Source organism: Chinchilla lanigera, unplaced genomic scaffold (genome assembly GCF_000276665.1).
Source record: "Chinchilla lanigera isolate Chin_1 unplaced genomic scaffold, ChiLan1.0 scaffold00028, whole genome shotgun sequence".
Taxonomy (NCBI): Eukaryota; Metazoa; Chordata; class Mammalia; order Rodentia; family Chinchillidae; genus Chinchilla; species Chinchilla lanigera.
Genome location: NW_004955429.1, coordinates 15,158,114 through 15,169,570, shown reverse-complemented (window position 1 = coordinate 15,169,570; position 11,457 = coordinate 15,158,114). Strand labels below are relative to the sequence as shown.

General features: G+C 48.4%; 1 protein-coding gene across 1 annotated transcript in view; it reads left to right on the top strand.

Moving 5' to 3' along the window:
- Positions 1-2,072: 2,072 nt before the first annotated feature.
- Rab7a (RAB7A, member RAS oncogene family) overlaps positions 2,073-11,457 on the top strand; it is a gene marked incomplete in the record, with an annotated part of 63,707 nt that continues 54,322 nt past the window's right edge. The window contains 1 exon segment of the mRNA XM_013515507.1: positions 2,073-2,545.

Sequence of the window (11,457 nt, the reverse complement as noted above, 5' to 3'; positions counted from 1 at the left end):
GCCTCTGCTGGCCTCCAACTTGTGGCAATCGTCCTGTCTCAGCCTTCTAAGTGCTGGGTTTACAGGCCTGTGCACCACTACACCCGGTTTGACTTTGGCTTCTTTGATGGTCTAAATATTAGTGTGCCCCTGCTGGTCCCACAGAACATATCTGCACTGACGCTTCACCCCTAAGCTGATGGCTGTGAGAGCTGGGGGGGGGGGCTCTGGGAGGTGTATTAGTTGGCTTTCTCGTTGCTGGAACAAAATCCCCAACACTCACAATTTGAAGGAGGAGAGGTTGATTTGGCTCACAGTTGCTCCTGGGTCCGTCCATGGCTAGTGGGCACCACCCCCAAGGTGGGAAAGCCTGGCAGAGGAGAGGTGCTCACCCCACGGCAGCCAGAAAGCAGGTAACCTAGGAGGCGCCAGGGACAAGAATAGCCCTTTCAGGGTCATGAGCCAGGGACCAGCCCTTTCCAACCAGACCCACCTTCCTTTAGACACATGAGATTTGTGGGGGACATTTTATTTATTTGTTTTTTTGGTAGGGGACATTTTAGACCTAAACCATGACCCGGGGTGAAGTCACTTAATGGGATTGGTAGCCTGACAAAATGGCCTGAGGGCTAGGTGTGGTGATGCACACCTGTCAACTCAGCGCTCAGGAGGCTGAGGCAGGAGAATTACCTTAAATTTGAGGCCAGCTTGAGCTATGTAGTGAGACCTTGTCTCAGAAAACAAGTTGTCAATGAAGCTTAACTGTCCTAATTGTGTTCTGTGCCTTGCTTTATAGTATAACAATATCTCTTAATCTATTTCCTGTTCAGAAAAAAAAATACAGCGCAGTGCCACTGTTCATTGAATTTTCAGGGATTGAGACTTACTATGTATATTTGTTTTCTTTTCTTTCTTTTTTTTTTTTTTTTTTGCACCACCACACCCAGCTGCCTCAGGCTCTTGAGTGCCTGCATCACAGGCATGTGCCTACCACACCTGGCTGGTCCCTCCCTCTCTTTTTTGAGACATAGGTTATTGAACACAGGGTCTTTGCACTGAGCCAAGTCCCTAGACTTTAAATTTTTTTTTTTTTTTTTTTTGAGACAGGTTCTTGCTAATGCTGGGTTTGAATTTATAACCCTCCTGCCCCAGCCTTCCAGAGTTCAGGGGTTCCAGGTGTTCGCCACTGTGCTCTTTGTGTCATTTAAAGACACTTGTCACTGGATGTACGTCTCATCCAGATGATTCTCATCTTGAGATCCATGATCCATAAAATCCTTCCACAAATTAGGTCGCAGTCACAAGCTGGACGTGGTGGTGCACGCCTGTTGTCCCAGCATTTGGGAGGCTGAGGCAGGAGGATTGCCACGAGTTTGACGCCAGCCTGAACTACATAGTCTTACTATCTCAAAAAAAACAGGAAAAAGAAAGAAAAGGAAAACAAAGGTCACAGTCACAGGCGCTGGGACATAGCACCTCCACTTTGTAGGTCTGTTTACCCGCTACAGGATTAAAGGAAGGTTTCAAGGTTTTGGAGTGGACCGACGTAAAGAGTGCTGCTCTCGGAAGTCAGACAGGAAAGGGCTATCACAAGACAGAGATCAGCTCCGTGCCGGCTCTGGATGGGAGGAGCCAAGTGCAGGGTCTCAGTTCCTCATGTGTGAAATGGTGATAATGGTCACCCCTTAAGTGTCCCTTAAAGTAGGAACAAATGGAGACAGCAAGAGATGTGGTATACAAGTGCACAGTATGATTGCCCTCCCTTCTCCTCTCTAAATCCACCTAATAATACTGTGTCCAGCCAGGTGGGGTGGCGCACCCCTGTAATTGCAGCACTCACGAGGCTGAGGCAGGAGGATCGCCAGGAGGTGGCGACCAGCATGGGCTACAAGGCTAGACTACGTCTCAAAAAAGAAAAAAAACAAACACCGCCCCCGCCATCCCCAGCACAAAAACACCGTCACTACTTGGAGATTTCCCCTTGGGGTTAGTCCTTCAACAGTAAGCTTTGTGGGTCCTGCACAGCTCGGGGCATCCAATAGGACTACTTGGATGAGTGATTAGGACTTTCGCGAGAGATACAGTGCTGTAAAGCTAGTTTCCCTTCGTTCTCGCTCCTCTGGCATTGTTTATTCTGGGGTGAAAGGAACGCTGAGAAATCGTTCCCGGGTCCAACATGGCGCTGTCCTGTTCCTTGTACTGGCCTCAAACATGGCGACCTCCAATGGGGGCAGACATATTTGGATCACGTGACCCAATTCTAAGCCCGAGGTGGCCGGAACGTGACGCAAGATTGAGGCGGAGCTTCATCCCTGCCCTCTGGCGTCGAGCGTCTCGTGACAGGCACTTCCGCTCGGGGCGGCGGCGGTGGCGGAAGTGGGAGCGGGGCCGGAGTCTTGGCCATAAAGCCCGAGGCGGCGGCGACGGCGGCGGTGTTGAGCTTAGGAGAGCGCGGCGGAGCCTGCGGAAAGCAGAACTTGGTCTTCTCTGCCCCTGCCCTCCGTTGTGTCCTCGGCGGGAGCCCTTGCGACGCACACGGCCCGGAGTCCCCAGCGCAGCGGCCGCGGTAAGCAGCGGGCCCAGGTTGGCCCCATCCCCCTCTCCGCCCCTCTGTCGCCGGGCCTCGCGTCCTCTCTGTCCTCCGTTGACGCGCGGTCCCGTTTGCGCCCTGGGGGAACCTCACAGTCGCCCAGGCCTCTGGGTCAGGCCTGACCGCGCCCGTCGGGAGAGGTCAGAGGTCGCCGGGCGTGCCCTCCCGGGTCGCAGACCCCAGGCCTCGGATCCTGGGCGCCTTGTTTACCGGTGGCTTCGAGATCCGGGCCCAGGAGGATGTCCTGACTCTGCCGCCCTGGGCAGTTGTGTAGGCGCCGTTCCCACCCGCAGTGGTGTCGCCGATCGCGGACGCGGGGGACAGGCGCCCAGGACTGAGCCACAGCCCCATCTGTGTCCTCTGTAAACAGCCTGACCCTGTTAAGGGCAGAGGGTCCCAGGCGACCACCGAGTCCCGGCGGTGAGTCGGGTGCTGTGCGCTGGACTTGTCCCAGACACTTGTGTCTCTGCAAGGCGCTGCAGCCCCGAGAGACAGGGAACTTGAACCTTTGTCACCGCATGGACAGCAAATCCGGAGAGAAGTTTCCAAAGTTACTAGGGGAAGATGGTGGTAGGTTGAAGAGCTGTGTTTGGATTCCGGTCGCCTTGGAGACCACAGGGTGCATTCAGTTAAGGCTGGATACCTAAGGGTTCGTGGAAGTGGGAATACTTGTAAAAACAGTGGCAAAGACCTGAGTGTTTGTTGTATGCTGGGCAGCGCCACAAGACCTTAACACATTGTTATTAGTTCTCTGACCAACTCAAATACTGCAGTTGTGCCCACTTAGAGGTAGAGAACTTAAAAAACAGAGAAAGAAGGAGAAGTTGAGCCGTTTGTTCAAGGTCAGGCGGCTGATCAGTGAGACCAGAGAGATTCAAGCCCCGGAATCTCGACTCCAGGACACTCTACCCAGCCTTTGGTTTGAGCTTCTTTTAACTGCCCCTAAAGCTTTGAATTTATTTTTTGCCACCTGGTATCTGACCATCGCCCCTGCCGTCCACCTCTTTTCTTTCTAGTGATGACATTTGAGAGCCCATCTGCCTCAGTTCAGCCTTAAAGCCATAGTTATTTGCAGTGGGGGCTTATAAGTCATGGCATTGTAGTGTAGTACTACCACGTGAGAGTCTCTCAGATTCTGGCAGAGGACTTGAAATTTTGTTTTTGTTGATACAGGGTCTCACTAAGTAGTACAGGTTGGTCTTGAACTTTATGTAGCCCTAGGCTGGTCTCGAACTTGCAGCAGTCCTCCTGCCTCAGCCTCCGAGTGCTGGGAGTGCTGGGATTACAGGAGTGTGCTGCCACACCTGGCAGGCGTTGAGATTTTTAAAGTACTCCCTATCTGAGTTTCTGAACTGAGTTAGCTTTGGCCGACTTGCCATGCAAACCTTCTATTCAGCAACAGGTGGCCTGCTGGTTGGTTCTTCCCTATTGAATCTTTGGCTTCCACAAGAACAGGCTTCTTGTCTCTTCCTTGTGACTTAAACAGCTGATTAGCCGCATGACTTCTCATCCTTGATTAATACGTCTCCTGTTAGTGTGTTCCTCTCTTCAAACTTGGATCTGTTCAGACTTGAATGTATGACTGGAAAGTGAGTTACGGGTACTTGTACATGCAGTTGTTTTTTTTGTTGTTTTGTTTTGTTTTTTGATTTTTTTTTTCCAGTACTGGGAATTGAACTCACAGCCTTGAGCTTGCCAGGCAGGCACTGTGCCGCTGAGCTAAATCCCCAATCCCTGTTAAGAGTACTTGTGAAGATAGTGGTTTCCAGCCTGTTGTGTTCTAGCTCGTCAGTGTTTGTTGTGTTTACTTTGCTTTCTGGCCTGGTACATGTCAGTGAGTAAGGAGTGCTGTAGCCTCACTTGTTTGCATTTGGAAGAGCATGATGATGAGCCCCTTTGCATTCATTCATGAAATGTTTTGAGTCTCTACCATGCATATGTGTCAGGCGTTGCTGGGTGTTGACTCAGGGAAGTCGGCATGGTTCTTGTCCTCAAGGAGTTGTAAAATGGTGAGCGATCGTGGCCAGGCACACTGTTGTGGAATAACTTGGCAACAGAACTTGAGGCATTTGGAAAACGGAGTTATTTTTCCTCTCCACAGGTGAATCGGTAAAATAGTCTTAACTGGAAAATTTTGTTTACGTTAAGTATGAGTATGCTGTGCTCTTGAAAGACAGCAGAAGATAATTTACTGTTTCAGATGATCATGTCTTTTTTTTTTCCTTCGGTTTTTGAGTCAGTGTTAACTATGTAGTTTCTTTTAGGCAGGGGTTGAACTCCCTGTGTAGCCCAGGTTGGCCTTGAACTTGCAGTGATCCCAAGTGCTGTGATTATAGGTGTTGGCCACCACCACAACTGGCTGATTTTGTCTTTTTCTTTTTTTTAGTTCTTTGAGACAAGGTTTCACTGTGGACTTGAGGCTGACCTTGAACTCAGCAATCCTCCTGCCTCAGCCTTCCAAGTGCTAGGATTATAGGTGTGGGCCACCTTGGCCGGCTGATTTTTTTCTTTTGAAGAGTAACCTTCCACGAACTTTTTTTGCTCTAGAGGCATTTTTGTTCATGCAAGAGGAAATCTGTGTCACTGACCTTACACTGCACTGCAATGTCTTTGAGCAGAGACACATTTGGCATGCTGCGTTTTTCCTTCAACTGATACGAGAGCTTACTGTGGCACCTGCCAGTCATGGTTATCAGTCCCATTTTAAGAGAAACCCAATGCCACCCTGTCTCCAGGCTCTTTGGGTCCCCTTCTTTAAAGGAGGATTTGGGTTTTACATTTGTGTTAGAGCTGCACAAGGGGGCTGGGAATATAGCTCGGTATAAGCGCTTGCCTGGCAAGCCTAAGGTCCTGAGTTCGATTCCTGGTTCCAAAAAAAAAGAAAAAAAGAGCTGCACAGGGAAACAAACAGAGGTGCAGTATAAGAGAAGGCACTCTACAAATAGTTTATTAGTATCACCCTCGGGTAATTGCTAGCAGCCACTTGGGCTGATTTCTTTTCTTTCTCTTTTTCCCCCTTTTGTACCAACTGTACCTCATAATCAGACCCCCAAACCCTATAATCAAAGAGCAGTGCCTTCAAGTGTGGCTTTGACTCAGCCTCCTGAGTCTGACTCCACCAAGTGAAATGCAAAATTTTGGTTATTTGATTAGCTTTTTAATCAATCTTCAAAGAGATCTGCACTGTTAGTTAACATTTCATTTTTTTTTTTTTTTTTTCATTTGTCTTTTGTTTTTTGAGACAGAATCTTGCTGTGTAGCCCAGGTTGGCCTTGAACTCACACCATGCACCTAACATTTTAGCCTGTATATTGGGCATTAACTTTTTTTTGGTAGTACTAGGGGTTGAACCAGTTCCTTGTACATGCTAGACAAGCTTTTACCACTGACTTATACCTCTAACCCCATTTATAAATTTTACTTATGGGCTGGGGATATAGCTCAGCGGCACAGCACCTGCCTGGCAAGCACAGTTCCATTAGCGGTACCCCCCCCAAATTATTTATTTATTTATTTATTTTTGTTTTTTGAGACAGGGTCTCTCCATGTAGTGCAGGCTATCCTGGAACTCTCAGTGATACTCCCACTTCAGGCTCCTAAGTGCTGAGATTACAGATGTGCTCCACTACACCCAGCTAAAATTATTTAGAGGCAGGGTTTTGCTAAATTGCCCAGGTTGACCTCAAACTTGGAGCCTCTTGCTTCAGTTTCCCAGGTAGCTGGGATTATGGGTGTGTTCCACCATGCCCTCTGGCATTAACCTTTCAGTGCAAAGATGGACCAGATCCAGACTTTAGGAATGGCAGTCGTCTTATGCACACTGGCCCTCTCTGGAATTTGATAAATGTATTTTAACCTATTTTCCTGTGATAAATGGTCCAAGTCTCCATCCATGTAAATGAGCATTCAAGGCTGAGGCGGCTTTGCCCCGTACTGGCTGGGAGCCGTGGGCAGAGTTTTCCTGGGGAAGTAGGTGGAGGGAGGAGTCCTCGGGCCGGAGGGTAAACAGTGTCCCTAGAGGTTGTCCATGCAGACTGCTGTCCTGCCTCCTCGCTGCTGCTGACGCTGTGCCATCGGAGGCAGCCCTGTTGTTTCTGGGCACCCCTTCCCGTGTCCTCGTACACCTGTCTGGGAATGTTATCTGATGGGGCTGTGCCTGCTGCCTGCAATTGCTGCAGGAACATTTATGTAGCAGGGTGTTCTCTCTCTAGTTATTGCCTCTCATTCTTTCCTGGGTTTTTTTTTTTTTTTTTTTTTTTTGGTCTTTTTGAGACAAGGTCTCCTTATGCAGTTCAGGCTGGCCTTGAACTCACTTTGTAGCTCAAGCTGGTCTCAAAATCGCAATGATCCTCTGGCTTCAGCCTCCCGAATGCTGGGATTACAGGTGTGTACCACCAGGCCTGGCAAAGAATTCTAGCTATATTTTAATTAACTTTCAAATGAGTTCATTCCTTTTTTTTGGTACCAGGGATCAAACTCTGGACCTCATGCTTGCCAGGCAGGCACTGTGCCACTGAGCTGTATCCTTGGCCCCATCTCCTTTCATACATATGGCGTTAAAAGCAGGAAAATAGTTTGCATTTATGCTTTAAAATGTAAACTTTCTCAGCTTCTCAACAGTGGGTGGGGACAGTGGTCTGTGAGTGAAAGGTAGAGGTGATCCAGTAGGGGAAGTCAGAACAGCCTTCTTAGGAGTCTCTGTGACTGGTTTCAATTTTCATACTCGACTGTGATTCCAAAAACAAATTTAAGAATAGCTGCTTGCAAATGTCTCCTTGGGGGAGGAAGAAAGCCTGGGAGTTGGTCCAGTGGTGAGCAGCCTGGGCAGGCGGCTCATTTGCTGGAAGATGCAGGCGGCGCATCTGCTGAGTCGCCCTTGCTGGGGCTTTCTGTTTAGGTGACGTCACCACTGCTAGCGCTCGGCCGGCTTGATTCTGCTGTCTTTTTCTCGGTCGCCTCAGCCTGGGACAGGCTGCTGTTGGCACAGAGCAGGTCTGAGGACCAGGGCAGTCAGTGCTTGGAATTGTGCAGCTTTGCAGCCCTTAGAGGGGCAGGTTTATGCCGCTGCTGCGAGCTGCCTCTGTGAGCTACCTGCTGGTGTGGGTGCAGGAGGGTCTCATCTCCGGCCCTGCAGGGGAGATGTTCCTCTTTCCCTGGGTGATACTGTCTCAATGCAGGGGTCCCTGAGGAATTAATGCATACGGCGGATGCTTCCTTCACTAGTTTCTGCTTTATGAATCAGTGTAATTGTTTAAAAGTTGATTTCCATTTGATGAAGTTTTGAAGTTGAGTGTGAATAAGGATGGCTATTGTGAATGAATCTTTAAGACCCCTAGCACAGACTTTGTGAAGAATTGTGCCTCATATATGTGGTATCCCATCAGCCTAGCAGCAGTTCTGCATGCATCACAGGCCTGGGGGCCCTGAAATAACTCAGGGTCATCAGTGCCGCCTCAGGCTGTTATTTCCTCAGACCTGTGCCCCTTATTTTTTTTTTGTACTATATACTTTAATACATCTTTCCGGTAGTGAAATTGAGTGCCCCTCGGCCCCAGGGCTGTGAGTATTGGACTGTGGAGAAGTAGGGCAAGGTTGGATCCTTTGACCTCTGCATCTCACCTTTGACTGTGGCCATCTTTCCTTTGACCTCTACCACCTCTTCTAACTGCAGCTGGCAATGTTTTTCAGATTTTTTTTCTGTCTTTTTGAGACAGGGTTTCGCTCTGCAGTTCAGGCTGGCCTTGAGCCATTATCATCCCTTACCCTGGATAATGTGCTGATTTCACATACTAATTTTGCTTGATCTGGCCTTAGTATAAATAAACCATATATTGTGTATTCTTCTATACCTGGTTTCTTTAGTTGGTGGTCTTGGGAGACTTTGTGTGTGTGGTTTTTTTTTTTTTTTTTTTTTTTTTTCTTTTTGAGGTCTTACTATGCAGTTCAGGCTGGCCTTGAGTTTACTTTGTAGCCCAGGCTGGTCTCAGACTTGCAACTATCCTCCTGCCTCAGCCTTCCGAGTGCTGGGATTACAGGCTTCCAGCACCATGCCCAGCAAAGGGGAATTTGATACATTACAATATCTTTTTTTGTTTGTTTGTTTTGGTACCTGGAATCAAACTCAGGACCTTGTGCTTGGTAGGCAGGCTCTTGTGCCGCTGAGCTAGCCCATTACAGGTATTTTAATTTCACTTTTGTTATTCTTTAGTATTCCAGGATTTGCTAGGTCATAATGCATTCAGAATTAAATAGCCTGAGTTTTAGGGTGTATTGATTGGCTTTGCTGCTGTGGGTACAGAATGCCTACCATACCCAGCATGAAGGAGGAAAGGGTGTGTTTGGCTCATGGCTTTGAAGGGTTCAGTGTATGGCTGGCTCCATGGCTGGAGGTCCTGGAGGAAGGTGTGGAAAGCCCAACTGCTCACTTCATGGTGGCCAGGACACAGAGCAAAGGGGAGGTTCCCAGCCAGGAGGAGATAGGAACTTTAGAGACAGGAAAATGAGGACAGGGAAGAGGCACACCCTCCCCAGGCACGCCCTAGAGGCCCTCCAGCTGAGCCCTTCTCACAGCTTGTCCACTAGTGAGCACAGCACCGTGTAATCCAGTTGCCTCTCGTGGAGCCTCTCAGTCTGTTCAGGGTGACAGCTGAGGGGACAGGCACAGGGCACATGTCTGTTTGTTTGTTAAGGTTGTCTTAGCAAGTTAAGGTTTAAGGACTGCTTACAAAGTAGAAGTTAATTTTTTTTCACAATTCAGGAGGCTGTAAGTATGGAAGTCAAGCTCCCGGAGAGACTGGTTTCTTGTGAATTCTCCTTGCTGTGCATGTGCAGTAAGGGCCTACCCTGAAGACCTCTTGTAGGGCCCTGTCTGCAAGTAGTCACATACTGAGGTGGTGCGGGTTGCATCTCTTCTGCTTTAATAAATAAGGTCAATTTTCAACAGTTGTACTAGTTCGTACTCTTGGTAGCAATATGTGGGAGCTGCAAGTAGTCCACATCCTTGCTAACGCTTCCTTTTTTTTTCATTTCCTTTTTTTTGTTTGTTTTGTTGTTTTTTTGAGGCAGTCTTGCTATGTGGTTCAGGCTGCCCTTGAACTCACTATGTGGGCCAGGCTGGGCTTCAAACTCTTAGATCTTCCTGCTTCAGCCTCCCAAGTGCTGGGATTTCAGGCATGCAACACCATGCTCACCTTCTTTTTTTTTTTTTTTTTTAAAGACAGGGTTTTTCTACACAGTTCAGGCTGGCCTTAAATTCACTTTGTAGTTGGGCTGGGGATTTAGCTCAGCGGCAAAAGCGCCTGCCTGGCAAGCGCAAGGTCGTGAGTTCGGTTCCCGGTACCGGAGAAAAACCAAAAAATAAAAAATTCACTTTGTAGCCCAGGCTGGGCTTTGAACTGAAAGTGGTCCTTCTGCCTTAGCCTCCTGAATGTTGGATTATAGGCGTGTGCCACTGTGCTGGCTATGCCCACCTTCTATCTCGGTCATCTGTGCCACTGTGGTAGGAGCCTGTCTTTTTTGTGACCCTAGGCGCAGCCTGTTTCCTTGTCTGTAGTGGAGAAACCTTGAAGGGCTGAGCAGAAAGTAATCTTCAGCAAGGTGTGTCATGCTTGGAGGATACTTTGTGATGCTGTTTCATTGTGTCAGGGATGGGAGTGCAGAGTGGCCACCATCTGGGGATGGAGCAAGGAGCCCTTCATGCTGGCCTGTGGGTTACTTAACTTTAACATCTGTAGATCCAGCCAAGTGTACTTTCATTTACCTTTTTAATTTGCCACTTGAATCTTTAAAATACTAGATTCCCTCATACATATGCTAGAAATGGGTCTGTTTTGCCTGTTTGTGTATTCTTACCACCAGTTTGTGTATTCTTGGGCCGGGGATATAGCACAGCGGCACAGGCGCCTGCCTGGCAAGCGCAAGGTCCTGAGTTCGATTCTCGGTACCAAAAAAAAAAAAAAAAAAAAAAAAAAGAATAGTGTTTGTTTGTTTTAAATACTGGGGTCTTCAAACTGGACTATATCCCCAGGCCTGTTGCAGGGTCAGATAGAATTGGAGATCCTCCTGCCTCAGCCTTCCAGGGTGAAGGGATTACAGACAGCACCACCATGCCTGGCTCATCTTGAGCTTTGAACATCAGCTTCAAACCTCAAGTTCGAGTGAGATAATTATCAGGTGACTTTGCCCCGTCCCACCTCCGATCCCCATGAGGGCAGGGATGAATCATTGTTCTATAAAAGATCTGGAAGTATTATTCACTAAACTTGTTTTATACAGTTTTACTCTTCTGACTACAGAATAGGTTGCTCATTATAGCACATGAGGCCCATGGCTAATATGTATGGCTCTCAGGAATGATAAACTATGTGTTCTGTGCTCATTTGACAGATTTTGATTGTCTGCTATAAGAAAACACTGCTGGCAGCTGTGGGGAATGCAAAATAAAAGCCCTGGAGGTTCAGGAATAATTGTGAAAACGGGGCAGATGAGAGGCATAAAAATAGCTTAAAGAAAATGCCAGTGTTGTTGGACAGCTGGGGTGGGGAGGGAGGGGCTGAGCGGACAGATGGGAGATGTGGGAGAACCATTACTGTTGGAGGGGATGGGGGGATGAAAGGTGCAGGGACTGCAGTTCCTCTGATTTAGGAACAGTCCAGCATAGTATGAGGGTGGGGGGGCTGTGTGCTGTAGGTGCTTTTGTGCCCTGTTGCAGGGTTTATGTTTACTAGGGTAAGGGCTCCTTTGGAAATGCTATATTGTGGCCCCGCAGTCCTGTTGAATGGTGATCCCTCCATCGTCTGGTTTTCCGCTTTCGCCTGCCAGCCCAGTGTGGGCACCGGCGTGCGCACAGGCAGGGTCTGCTGGGGAATGCCTGCCCTGTGGAGCATCCA